Source organism: Manacus vitellinus, unplaced genomic scaffold (genome assembly GCF_001715985.3).
Source record: "Manacus vitellinus isolate BGI_N305 unplaced genomic scaffold, ASM171598v3 scaffold_2_pilon, whole genome shotgun sequence".
Taxonomy (NCBI): Eukaryota; Metazoa; Chordata; class Aves; order Passeriformes; family Pipridae; genus Manacus; species Manacus vitellinus.
In genome coordinates, this window is record NW_021940208.1 from 18,658,395 (window position 1) to 18,672,764 (window position 14,370).

A 14,370-nucleotide genomic window follows, 5' to 3' on the forward strand; every position below is an offset into this window, starting at 1 on the left:
GTCTTTGTTCTTGCTCTTTTTTTTACTGGAAACAAAGAAATGTTGGGAAAAAAACTGCTGTCAATGAAAATTTATTCTCGCTATTAAAACAGTAACAACTCAATGAGAGAAAAAACTCTACCTGAACATAGTTTCGACTAAAAAAATTTGGAGTTGTAGATCCTATTTGTATTATATTATGCAGATTTCAAGGGACAAATTCTGAGTACAAAGACTGTAAATAAGAAAAGATTTTTTTCCACAGGTCTTACAATTCTCATTGTATGTGTCTTTTACCTGAAAGCTCAGTTCTGCTGCCTTATTCAACAACTATTACAATCCCACTGAGCTGAGTGGAATGAATCACAAAGCAGGATGCCACTGACTAGACATGATACCAGCTAGTCCCCTCTAATCTCTGATTTTGTATTTAATTTGAACAGTTCATTATATTATTTCACAGCTCACTACCAGAACCTCTGAGTACCTATGTAGGTATGTAGGCTGCTGGTACAGGCTCTTTCTTTCACTGTAGCTAAATAAAGCCCATGTTTTGCAGTGATTTTCACAACTTCTTGCCCCTTCTTGCAAAAACAATGGACAATACACACTGGTCACAAGATACCACCTCATGGCTACCTAAATTACTGCTTGGGTTTCACCCATCTGTGTGCTCTGCCACCTGGAGCTGGCAGACATTTTCATAATCTGGATGCCATAGCAACCAGGGCTGAAGAATCAAGGGACAACTGTAGCTGCCTATTGAATTTGCTCTGGAAGTTCGTGTGGGCAATATCAATGTAATATAAATAAATAATGGGAAGTTTGAGGATGTTTGACTGCTGCCTGAAAGGTCTGCCAGCATGCTTATTAGAAGTACCAAACTTTCAAGACTATTTTCTGAAAGATGATTTTCAAACATTTTTTTTTAAATTAACTGGTTTAGTTCATTCAGCATCTAAGTTCACCGAAAAACTCCAATGGAGTTATCCCACTGAGATCTGGGTCAGCCTCCTAATTTTCAGTTCAGTCAAAAAATGAAGCTAACTCATTATGCAGCTGTCTGAAATGTTCTTGTAACAACAAATTCACAGTGTTTTTACAAAGAACTGAGAATATGGGATGGTATTTTCAGGTATGTATAAGCAATTACAGTCCAAACAAAATAGTGTCTTCACTCCTCATTGGGTTAAGTGATGAAAAGACTGACTGTTATGTGTGATTACCTCTATTATTTTGGATGTATAAATTAGACACGTTCCTACAAGCCTATGGAGATTAAATGCACTATGTAAGTGTTAAATATTAACACAAATCTACATTTTTAATTCAGTGGCTCAGAAGCACAAGAGAGGTGCACATCATTGTGCCTATATCTAGCAGATTCACTCCTGGTCATCTGTGTGCATGTTCTTGCAAATCATATTAATACAACAGAGCTGCTCAAGCAGGTAATTAGGTGGAGGGGATGTGACAAATTAACATCTCCTGAACAAATCTAAATCTTCTGCCCAGAGAAGCTGTGGATGCTGCATCCCTGGGAGCGTTCAAGGCCACGTAGGTTGGAACTTTGAATAACCTGGTCTAGTGGAAGGTGTCTCTGCCCACAGCAGGAGTTTGGAACTAGATGATCTTTAAGGTCCCTTCCAACCCAAACCTTTCTATGCTTCTATGATTCAACCGAATCCTTCTTTAACAAGTGAGAACCATCCCCTGCTCTAGGTGTACCAGATGGGATGCACAGACACAGAAGAGACACAGAGAGGAGGAGTGATACCACAAGGCTATGCTCTGCTGTGCTGAAAAAAAAAAGATGCAGAGGGTTTTTTTGGAATTGGAGTTTCAGTGCAGATATGGGGGCCCCAAGGACATGAGCAGCAAGGGGTAGGTGCAAGCTCCAAATATTTCCCTGGAACTAAGTCAGTTGAGACAATGTTGTGACTTATCAATGCTCATGGCTGGCAAAGGACTGCCATTTCTGGTTTTCATCCCTGTTCAAAGCCTGTGTAACAATATTAAAGCAAATAGTACTCCTATTCCTCCCAAAGTCACCCCCAAATGGAAGGGCCATTTCATGCAGAATAGGTAAGTTCAGCCATCCCTCTTCCCAGCAACACTCCATAAAGACACTCCAGCCACCAACCTCTTCTGCAGGGCCACTGGTTCCCATTCACTTTCTGCCCAAACTGTTGGTTGTGCTGGCAGATTTCAAGAACTGAGACAGCCCTAATCCGTGATTTCACAAGACCTTCCATTCATTTGCATTCATTAACTCAACTCCACCTTTAAATGATATCTACCACTGGTTTTGCCTGTAGGTGGAAGACCATCTCCAGAAGTTTCCTCCATCAGTCCTTTCCTAATGTCCACAGATTTAACAGGAAATCTTAAGCGACACAGAAAGATTATGTTTTAGTGAGTCTACTTGTCTTCAAAGGAATCAATAAATCAACAAACCAAGGTAATTAAGGAACGAAAACAATGTTAAGCACTTGATTTAAATACACAAACCCCAGAACATTCAGGACTCAACCTCAGCCCATCCTGTCTGTCTCTTTGCAAAAAGGTTCTTCAAACACCAAGTGAGCTTAGCTTGTGTAGATGTGTTTGGTGAATGGAAACTGAGTTTAATGTAGATCCCCTTTCTTTTATCTGCTTAAATCAGAATCCTGTTATTTTAACTTTACAATGTCTTAATTGAAGTAATATCCTAGCCAAAACAAAATTGCCTGGGTGGCCTGAATATTATACCTTCATATTTTATGAGGTGACCTTTCTGCTGAGTTCAAGAAACCATGCTCGATCACTGGTTTTCGATGGGATTTTTGCTTGTGAGTATTATGAGTACAATACAAGTAAAGCCTACTTGATTTATGCCTAATTTTTCAGTGAAGGTACAAAATAAGTAGCCATCAACTAAATGCCACTTAATGCTGAAGGCTTTAAAAAGTCACAAAAGTCATCCTCTTTATGGAACAGAAGATATTCATGATTCTAGGTTAGGGTTATAAATTAATAAGTAAATCACTTATGCATTGCATTCAGTTGGCCCCCACTCTGAACTCGTTTAGTACATAACAGTTTTGCTATTGCTGTATGTCTTGCGCAGACGTTCAGTGGGAGGTTTCGTAACGTTCCACAGCCTACAGAGCTCCCTTCCTTTTTTTTTTTTAATCTAATTTACTGTTTTTAACAATATCTGATAAAAAAAGAGGCAGCTGTAGTTCTACCACCTGTCCTACGCCTGTCATGTGTGATATTACAAAGTATGAATGGACAATATTTATTAAGAAATGGGATAATATGCAATGTGTATAAAATATGTTCTGAGATATTTTATCTGTAAGAATTAGCACACTCAATGAGGCACCTTTGGGGTGACCACATGAAGAATGATCCCAGTAATGAAGAGATTTAAGAGCCGACTAATAAAAATGTAGGGACTGTGCGGGCAGTAGACTAAATGGCTGGAACCTAAGCACACCATCCTACAAATCCTTACAGAAGATGAAGGATCAGGGGCTAGAGGTCCCCAAATGTACTCCAAATTACCATGAGAATGCAGTCCCACTGGATGAAAAAATGAGCTTGCACCAGTTTAGACCACTCTTTTCCCCTCCTGCCCAAATTCAAGATTAAAGGAAGACACTGGACTTACACTGGATCTATTTTCCAGCATTTCCTCTCTCAAGGAAGACAGACCTTGTTAAGGACCCCATGATAAAGATAGATCTTCTGAAAGTGTAATTGGGGCGCTAGATTTGTTCTGTGTTTTAGAGCAGCTCAATGGCATACCTGAAACCCATGGCACTACTCACTGTTCTCCTCAGTGAAAAAAAGCAGGAAAGGCTCAAACTCAATCAATCAAGAGCAAAGCCAGCTATGTCTCTGGGAGGGTCCCAACAAGGAAGTGTTGTGTGGGAGGATAACCAAACCATGTAGTGGCTGAAAAGGAAGCTAAGAAAACTAAGAAAGTAGAAAAGGTTACAGTTAATCTAAATTCCTGTAAAAGCGAAAATCCAAATCAGAGGTCAACACGAGTAACAGAGAAACGTCTGATAGCCACAAGCATATCCTCAACACACAGAGACAAAATGAGTGCACATCAAGACAGCATGATGAGCAGTGAGACCAAAGAACCTGTGAGGCCTGAATGATACTGCAGGCAATAGTACAGGAGGCTGCTCAGAAGAGAGGTGATGCTGGGTTTATTTTAGGGGTATTGTTTAAGCACAGTGCTTAAGAGCTCCTACTGATCTGATAAAAATATTTGATAAATACATGAAGCTTCCTCAGCTCTTAGGGTAAAGTAGAAGATCTTTCTTTTCTCTTTCTTTCTTTCTTTCTTCCTTCCTTCCTTCTTTCTTTCTTCTTTCTTTCTTTTGCTTTCTTTCCTTCCTTTCTTATCTTCCTCTCTTTTCTCTTTCTCTCTCTCTTTTCTTCTTCCTATCTCTCTCTCTTTCTTTCTGTTTCTTTCTGTCAATGAAGAATGTCTTGACTGTACTAAGTGGTTATGTGTGGGACACTGGATGTGACAGGAGACACAATAATTTTCCCTTTCTCCAAGTTTGTTATGTGATCCTGCATTGGACTTGGCATTGTAACCATTAGTAGAGGACTTTGTGAAGAGCTCGAAGGGTACAAAATGAAGTAGTATTATCAACTCAAAAATCCATTTTCCTCTCCATTTTTGTTAAACAACACAGTAGCAGTGTACTTACTGACTAGGAAACATATATCCCCCCTCTTGTTTCATCTTATGAAAATCTTGGCACTGATTCCCTGCAACATGAAAGCAAGTGTCTGTATATATGCCTGGTGACTGTAATGCTGTGACGTGAGCCTAACTGATTTGAAGGCAAACACCCTGACAGACAGGCAGGCAAAGCACACATAAAAATAACAGAAAGGTAAACGAACAGCACTGATGTACAGCATATCCCTGTTGTTTCTAATGTGCTGACAAGCTCTTTATTCTTTACAGATAAAGAAATGCCACGAATTGTGTCTATTTTAGCAAAAAACATCAGAGGAAAACAGTATCATCTTCCTAGTATATAAATCTCATACGCCAAAGTGGGCTAAGCTATTTCTTTAAGCTCCGCACACTGAAAATTGACTTTCCCCCCAGACCTTTCATGAAGTCTTTCCTCCCTCTTCAGTAACAGCAACTACCATCAGCCCAGCTACAGCAGGCTAGAGAGACCTCTACCAATTTCTGTCCATTCCCCTTCAGATCTCTGCAAATCATAATTTCCAAAATGTGCCTGGTGCTAGTGTAAGCACAACCTGCAACTCTCAGCTCTCTGAGACCCAGAAAGAAGCAGCAAACCTCTGGCTGTGTATAGTAGCAAATGCAGTGGCAAGACATGCCCAGCATGGTGTGGTCCCCTCAAGAGGTGCCAACAACTCCAACCAGAACAGGATGTCAGGATAATGCAAAGAATCCACTTTTTTTTTTTTCCAGTTGTCCCTGCCATCAGTCATAGTGACCCCTCCTCCTAAGTAAATGAAATCAATCAGCAGGGATTTCTGTAAAATACATAAAACAGTCATCTTCCAGACTCTACCAGAAGATAAATGGTTCCAGACATTGGACTGCAGCCACTTTCCCACACATGCTACAGTGTTTTGTCATCCATATTGGGACATAATAGTGAGTGGGTTTTACTTTGTTGTTTTTTTTTTTTCTCAGTCAGCAGCCAATGCTTCTGCTTCTAACTTGTACACTAAAACCACAGCAACAAGAGTAATTTTTCTGTACAATTTGTAATAGAACAGTTTCACTCCCAGTAAGACAGTTTGGGGTTTCATACAAAACTTTGACACTTTTCTGTTACAGCTAATATTGCCTTATCAGTCCCAGCTGGAGCTTCACAAACCATTTTGGGATTAAAGCATATCACCCCCAATACAAGCCACCGAACTGATGCAAGAATGAAATTATAAGCAATGTAAACCTTATCTAAGAAACTGCTAAAAAGAAATAATAGGATTGCTTACAATATCTCATGCTGGCTTTTGTGCTAATTTCAAAGAAGGATACAAATATATGACAGAAGATGCATGACAGTGTGAGTTTACAATTAATTTTAACATATTTTCAAGCAAGTCCTTAATAATCTGTTAACATGAAATGCACTTTGGAAAGAACCATGGGGTTTTTTCATTATTAAGAAATGTGCAACCAAATTCTATCCTTAATTAAATCAAGAGTAATTTTATTAACTGCAGTAGACTCAAACCTAACTTACATCAGTGTAACTGAGGGTAGGATTTAGCCCTGGGCTGTTTATACACTGCAGTTCCAGTTAGTTTAGATCTATTTGGGTGGGAACTCCTTTCCCCTTTCCAGAAAAAATATTCTTGCCTACCCTTTTCCACCTCGCAAATGGGGCCAAAGCAGTCTTTTCTTCTAAGATATTTTTTGAAAGGTTTTGAACAAATTTTATTCTTGACAGGAGATGACCTTATTAAACAAAAACCACCCTCTGAAGTGATGGACATCAGCAGTTTTAAAGTTTGTTTACAAGTTTTTAAACAAGCCACCTCAAACAGATAAGCTGACTTACATCTTACAAATAAATAAAAACTTTAAGTAAAAGCTACTTATGTCTGTTTTCAAAGCTGAAAAGCCCTTTCAAACAGTAATAGCTGCTGTATTAAACTTCCCTGTTACAGTATAGAAACTTACTGTCCACAGATATCCTTGGGCTTCACTGTACCTTTGAACCAAAATCACTTTCTTCTTTACTTCATTTTCTGCTCTCCTGAAATCGGATTCCCAGTTCCTGACAGATGGCTCCTCTGTCACCGAGCTCTGCTTCCGCCTCCTTATCGCTGCCAGCTAATACTTCCACGATGCTTAGCTGTTGTCTGCAGAGCTGAGCTCTACATAATTTCTACTCTGATCAATGCTCCACTTGGTTTTAGGTTGGTTTCTAGTCCCGCCTCCTGCTCTTGAAGAAACGAAAACTCACAGCTGGATTTTCTATAAATCATCCCTTTTAACAGTGGCTAAGCAACTATGGCAAATACTACAGCTAAGACCTGCTGCTCTATTTGAAACTTCAAAAACAATTCCTCATCTTAATGATGCACACATGAAAGTTAATCATGTACTAAAATCACTAATACTGAAAAATAGTGGCCAGATAATTGTGACCTTCAGGGCTTAGGTGGTGATTAATGTAATGCAAAACTCCCCTCTGTTCCGGGGGGTGGAAATATGGTAAAACATACTGCCTTGGTGAACTGCTTTATATAGTGTTCTGCTTTGAACAGGAGCTTCTCATTCTTACAAAAATAAATTTACATTTGCAATACAGAGCTTTTTGACAGACTAGTCCAGTGTACATACTGTTTAGGCTAGCAGCCCTAAGCTTGAAAAAGCCTTTAACATCGCAGCAACTCTTTTGAAGTGTGGGGAGGAAATACTTTTATTTTCTACACAGCACTAAGTGCACTACACAGCGCTGAACTCATTATCATGTTTAACAAAGAGCAGAGTATAAAAGCTAGGTGGTACCATAAAATCAGCACTACAAGCTTTGTTCCCATGAACACAGCAAAACAGAGCTGAGTTTCTGTAAACTGTAAGTTGTTCTAATCCTCCACCCTCCAGATCTTTATAAGAAACTGTGCTGTGGAAATGAAAAATGACTGGGCAGATCTGGATACAGTCTGAGTGGGCTGCAAAGTCCTGGTGTTCTCTCTGGGGTTTTTCTATGGTGAGAGCCACATCCCAGCTGAAAGTATTGTCAGGGCTAAAACCAATTCCTTCCTCATAAACAGTTGAGTGTGCCCTGGTCGCACATGAGCTCCCCTGACCTGCTGCCCACACTGAAGAGCAGCTGAGCTGCTGCTGTAGGCTCAATGAAGAACTCCTCAGATTTCAGCTCAGGGAAGTGTGCAAGAGCAGCCTTGGCTGACAGCAGCTCTTTCCCACGTGTCGCTTAACTCCCGGCAAGCTGGGACCCACGACCTTTCCCAGGCAGCTGCTGGAGCTGGACTACTGCATCACTAGTCTTCTGTGAGTGGAACTCATCCCTTTTTTGAGTCTCTTCCACCCAAACCTACATGTTCCAAAAACACAGTGGAAAAACACCAAAAAAAGCACTTCTGTCTACTTACTCCAACTCTCTAACCACTTCATTACATGCCCCACAGTTCTCTCAAGTTCAGTTTTTCCACACGATAGATGACTTCATAGGCTTCTGTCAGATCCCATTTGAACTCTACTTTTTCCCTAAGCTGAAGAATCTCCTCAGTTTCATGCTGAGGCTGGTCAGCCTTGCTGCCTGTCTCTAATGGACTACTGCTCCCATAAGCACTGCAGTTAGCCCTCTGGTTCACATGATAGAAGCTGATGTCACAGCACCCGAGCTCAAGCCTTGCTCCTAGTCCATGACTGATATTGTTGAAGTGGGAAAATATTCTCATTTCCTTTGCTTGCAGTTCTGCAGACAGTAAGTGAGAACAGTCTGTTGTCACCCTGTGATTTGACAGCTCTCCAAGTGGTCTGCACACAAGAATTTCAGAACAACTATACTAGACCAATTTCCAAATGGTTGCTAGCCCAGCAGCCTAGGAGAAAACAGTATGGATTAAGTAGACAGGAATGCTCTGAGCCAAGGACAACACCACTCCAATGCAGCTACTACTCTTTTAACCAACAGCCATAAGAACAGGTCCTGGGCCTGTGTTCAAGCTGTGACTCAGATCTGAAGTGCTGCAACGACAGTGCTCTCCTGTGGATGCACTGGTTGACCACTTCCAGTAATTTGATGATGGAGAATGAAATGAGCGTGGGCAAAGCACTATTCCTGCACCAATCCAAATATGTAATGATAAATATAGCAAATCCGCTTTCCAGGTGCTGCCGTACATTCAATACTTACCAGCTGTCAAAAAACCCCCACGACTGATTAAAATTATTTGTTTGACCTTTAAAGTGTACTTGAAAATCCATAAATGAGACCTATCAGTAGTACATACTCACTTGAATAATAACAGAATTTTGAATCTCTAGCAAAGGTTGTAAGAGGAGACAGCGTGACATGCACTATACAGATGGAGATCTTCCCAGGACTTCTATAGAGAATTTTAATGTCTGGGGTAATGTTATGGTACATAGGACAAGATTTCCTCTTTCTTTGGTTGGTCATCACCTGAATTACAAGAAAAAAAGCTTGTTGCAGGTGAGAAGAAATATAAATATAAATAAAGCTCATCCTCCATGAGCTTTAGTTCCAGACAGGGCATTGAGTTCCCTGGGGATGAAAGGGAAGATCTGCTGCTACCACTAGTGAGTGTTCAGTTCAGAGGCTCAAACCAGAGTACATCCACAATAAAGCAACAAATGTGCTAGCACAGATGTTGGTTTATCAGGATTGTTTCTCTCTGCAAATTTTCTACTGGGACACACTCTTTACTAATTGTGAACACAGCCCTACAGTAGCCCAGTATGGCTGAACACAAGGTGGCCACAGAATCTTACCTTACTGAAACACCAAGTTCACAAATAGCTTCAGCTCCCCACTACTGCACTGGGTGGGGAAGGAGGAAGAATAAATGAGTTACCATTTTCCTCCAGTGAACTGTAATTAGAAGAGCTCAGACTTCTGCATGCAACCAGGATAGTTATACCTGCTTGGCCCTGGACTGTTTTTCGGGAGTTGAATATATTTAATATGCCAAGCGTTCTACCATGAAGCTGTCCAGGGAAACGTTTTAATAGTTTAAAGCACTCTGACTGCAACGTATTTGCTTAAAATGTGGTAAACGGAATTACTAAAAACCTTGCATTTTGCATCTTAAAACCTTAGGATACTCACAAACATATTACTTCTTCTTACTGTCAGATTTTGTTTTGCTAAGACAGAATGCATGAGACACTAGATAGATATGGAAATGCCTCAAGCTCCTTGAGAAGAAGAGGACACTGATGGAAAGATGAGCATGATGAAGATGCTTATCTATGAAGATGAGCACTCATGTTTGCCTCCCCACCACTATTCTGCAGCCTTCCTCCTCTGATAGTTGTGACACCCATTTTCAGCTGAAATTTCCTCACAGCTGAGCTACACAGTCCTCCAGTTCAAAGGCTTTTTTTGCCTTATCGGTTTTCATCATCCAGTTGAAGGCAACGAGATCAGCCTAAAGACCTTGGGATCCTGGAGACTTCAGTCTTTAGCACAGCCTTGTTTCAGTCTTCTTTGATAAAAAACCCATTTCCCTTCTAAGAGCTTTTCTGAATCCACTGACGCAAGCTGAATGGGGGCTGACGCAAGTTGAATGGGGAATGACAACTGAGCACAGCATTGCTGATGGGCCCCCTTGGGCCATGTACCCACCTCTTCTGTGGAAATACATTGCCAGATGGAGCCCATCATCTGGCTGCATTGCCAGGCCACATTTTGGGAGCAATTATTCTCCAGTCTGCAAACACACTCAAGTTGTTGATCTCCTCTATCACTCCCAACTGCCAATCTCCTGGACTATGCCAGCACTTCCTGCTGCTGTCCCCTAATCGTGCCACCATGCCACCAATAACCACTGTACAACTGCAGACTGAGTTGCCTGCAGAGGAAGGGTACATGGAGTCAGTGCCCTACCACTTGCCCCCTTCCCTTCATCCCACTTTATTATTGCATGTCCTGTGCTAACCTTGGCAGAGTCTGGAGGAGAACTCGAAGCAATGGTTTTATTTTGTGCTACCAGGAACAGACCTGGTACCTGTTTTCAGGTTTCCCCTACAAACACACTCATATTTTCTCCTAAAGATTATGGAATTTGAGAAGCTACAGAGATGGGAGAATATAAAGTGCTGCATCACTTTCAGCAAAAAGACGAGGGGAAAGGAAAAATAATACTGGGTTATTACTCTTTGAAATTCCGCATCAAAATGGATATTTCAAGACAAAATCAAAATAAAAAAGCAATTTGAAAACTTACCATCTAAAGCAGAAAATTGGAATGATAATATGTTGAGCGGGGCTTTTCCTCCTGGACAGTTTTCATGGAATAGATGCTCTTACCTCTGACTGCCATTTCTCAAATGTATCCTGAACTATTTGTCATTAATTTACTATTGCAGTTGTTACATAAAGTAGGACAGTTGTACTGTCTCCACCTGATGAGAAAGCCATAGACTTTCACATTTTAATATGAAACACATTCTTTGAAGGATCAAAATATGTATTACCTAACTAATTTTTCAGAAAAACCTCTCTCAATTATACTTGGTACTCATTTAGTCTTTCTTCCGCTGGAAAATCTCTGGAGTTTACATGGCATATCTCTGTGTCACATGTGTTTCCTTTAATAGCCAAAATAAATGTTTTTCAACTTCAAACTCTACGGCTTGAGTCTCACTTATGAAAGTCAAGCAGTGCCTTTCTGCTTTACTCATCACGCGACTGAATGACTGCTGATCTACCTGCCTGCCTCCCTGCAAAGCAGGGGCTCTCAGAGCCCAGCCCAGAGCAACTCCCTTTGGCTTGATCAAACTGGGTGATAAATTCCATCCTGATTCCCAACACTCTTCAGGAAGCTCTGTTCCCCAACGTTTTTCCCATCCCAGGGACCAGCAGTGCCAAACTCGATTCATGATTCTATGATTCCTCCTCACTCTCAGCTCCTGCAGGCTGGGACCTAGGAGAGCAAAGCTGTGTGCTCTCTCTAAGGGGATGCTGTGGGACAAGGCATCTCAAGGGCCCTGAAAATGGCACTTGTTGTACTTCAATGACAGGAGCCCTGTTTGACATGAGGTTCACTTTGCGCATGACAGAGGCATGGTATTTCATTTCATTGTTCAAATGCTTGAAAGAGCTCAGAAATAAAAATTCTTGGAATTGCTACATGAGTCAAACTTTCTAAGAAGTTTATATGAAAGTATGAATCACTGGTTTGCTTTGGAGGAAGAGAAAAAATCTTGTTTTCAGCAAAAAAGTTAACTGGGTGTCCTGAAAATCAGTAATTAAAAACACAATTAACAGATAATAATCATCTAGGGTGCTAGTTTCCTTCTGTATATAAATGGCTTTAAGAGAGAGTAAGAGAGAAAAGTTTAGCATCAGCATTTGCTTCAAGACCCAGTGCACCTGGGGGCTGGCCCAGCATCCCTCCTGCAGGGAAATGAGAGCTAGAAAAGATATTTTTGTTGCTGTGAATAAAAGTTGGATTTCTCAAGCTATATGCCTGCACTGTTTAAAATTAACACAGTCACAAACCTGAAATGTCACCCTGAGGGACAGCACCATCATCGCTATCATTCCCCATGGACATGTCAGAGAGAAGTGCCACTACCCCGGGCAGAAAATGCACCTACTCTTTGCTGTGTAACAACATAAGACTGGAAGCAAAGAATATGGTTTCCAAATTAAACAGCAGGAGTAATTTCTGCCGCCAGGATGTAATTACTCCTCTTGTAAAAAAGCTGTGGAACACTTAATGGTTTTGAGCACTAATACATATGGAAACAGTATTCCACAAACACTCAGCCAGGTGCTAGAGTACCACTGGCTTGGGGAGCAGTAAAAGACCAAGAACACATCCAGTACTGCCTAAAACTTCAAGGGTCTCCTTCCAAATGCTGCTCTAGCTGAACTGCTGAAGTTTCTGAAATCAGGTATGTATGATCACAGCCCAGGGTGATGTTTCTTCTGTCTCTCACAGCACCTGTGGTTAAGGTACCAACTGTGCCACAGCCCTAAGTATAGATTTTTCACAATCATATCTCAATGCCAGGTCTATGACTATTTCAGGTAATTTATCTGACAAGACTGCTGTATTCCCAAGCACCTCGTTTATGAGCAAGTAGGATCTGAGACTATGTCAAATATATCAAGGTAATTCGGTAGGATATATGGCATCTCAAAGTTGACATGCTACCAATACTAATATTCTTAAGGTCTGACCAGAAGTAAAAAGCAGTATCTACATGCATATTTTCTTTTAATTATGGGCAGAACATTTACAACATCTGAAAGCCTCTTCATAGAAAGTGTGTTGAGTGAAGTATGTCAGGCCTTAAATACCCTATGGTAACTCAGTTCTCATATTTACATGCAAAAATTCATAGCCATACTCATGAAAACAGATAAGCAGAGTTCTCCACAAAGCAGCTATCCTGGTACAAGTTTTTTACTAGTTAAACTACTGCAGACTGGAGTTTGGGCAGTAATGAATGTCCCAGCACCTCCTCTTTCACTTTTAGTGAAAACATGAAGTCTTCACAACACATCCATATACATAAGACCTCCAGCCTTCTGCAACAAAACCAACTCCAAACATGGCTAGAAGACTTACCTCACCTTTTGCAGAGTATCATGCCTTTCCCAGAGATTTTAAGGTGAGATTTGTTAAATTAATAAGCAGCGTTTCTTATCATGGAAAAGTTTTTCTGCACAGCCCTGCCTCAAATATCAGCAGAAAAAAATGCTTACATACTGACAACTCATCTGAGGAACTGTTCTGGAGCTTAAAAAGCTGTAATCAAGAAATCAGAGGTTTACTTTTAACAAGCACTTCGGGGAATGGGCATGAATTTCTATGTTAGTGGTGCCCCTCAGCGTGTGATTCTCCCATCCTCCCACTGGCTGAAGAGAAAGCAAACAAGTCTGGCTTGTGACTATTTCCGGCTATAAAATTTAATTTTTAAACATGTAAGGTTTCTTTCTGAGCAAAACTCAGCATGATTGAGTAATGAAACATTGTTTCCCTGACCTTTCTGAAATCCAAAGCACTAGCTTTTTTTTTGTTTTGGTAAGTTGTGCTATTGACAAATTTGTTTCTTTCAACACACACACGCACAAAAATCTTTACTAATCATATTTCTATTACCATTGTCCTCCAGACCTTTTAGCATGATTTACAAAGGGAGGAAAATGAAAGAAAAGCAAAAACTAGCAGTATATTAGGTAGCTTTGGGCAAAGAAAATGATGGATTCTCCCAAACTAATTTTCTGCAAAACGCGATTTGATTAAGGGTCTAGATTATGTATGTCAGTGCTGGGAAGGTACCCAGACACGTGAGACTATTGTTTACAACCAATGTAGCCAAGGCAGAGGCCACTATTGGGTTTTAGAATTGATGAGCCTTAGTACAAGGGAGCAGATAGAAAGGATTTTTCAGAAAAGTCAGAGACATCAATATTTGATTTAATTACAACACTCTACTACTTCCTAAGATGGTCCCAATTAGACATATTTCTGTGTACCACAGCTGTATGATGCCACACTTGGCCTTATCCTCCTCTAACTCTCTTGGCAAAAGCAAGAAAGACTTCCTAGCACAAAGAGGCCACATTGTAGTTTTGTTTTTATAAGTCACTTCTAGGAAAAATGAGAGGGAAAAAAAGCAACCTCTGTGAGATACTCTGTATCCAA

At 40.6% G+C, this 14,370-nt stretch overlaps 1 protein-coding gene across 4 annotated transcripts in view; it reads right to left on the reverse strand.

Moving 5' to 3' along the window:
• STARD13 (StAR related lipid transfer domain containing 13) overlaps window positions 1-14,370 on the reverse strand; it is a 293,516-nt gene that overhangs the window by 68,932 nt on the left and 210,214 nt on the right. Inside the window, exon 1 of one of the 4 annotated variants that reach the window (XM_018071075.3) lies at window positions 6,674-6,969. The exons of the other annotated variants lie outside the window; for them this stretch is intronic. The gene's annotated coding sequence lies outside the window, so the exon portion shown is untranslated. Of the gene's footprint in view, window positions 1-6,673; window positions 6,970-14,370 lie in introns of those variants that run through there. 4 annotated transcript variants of the gene reach the window in all.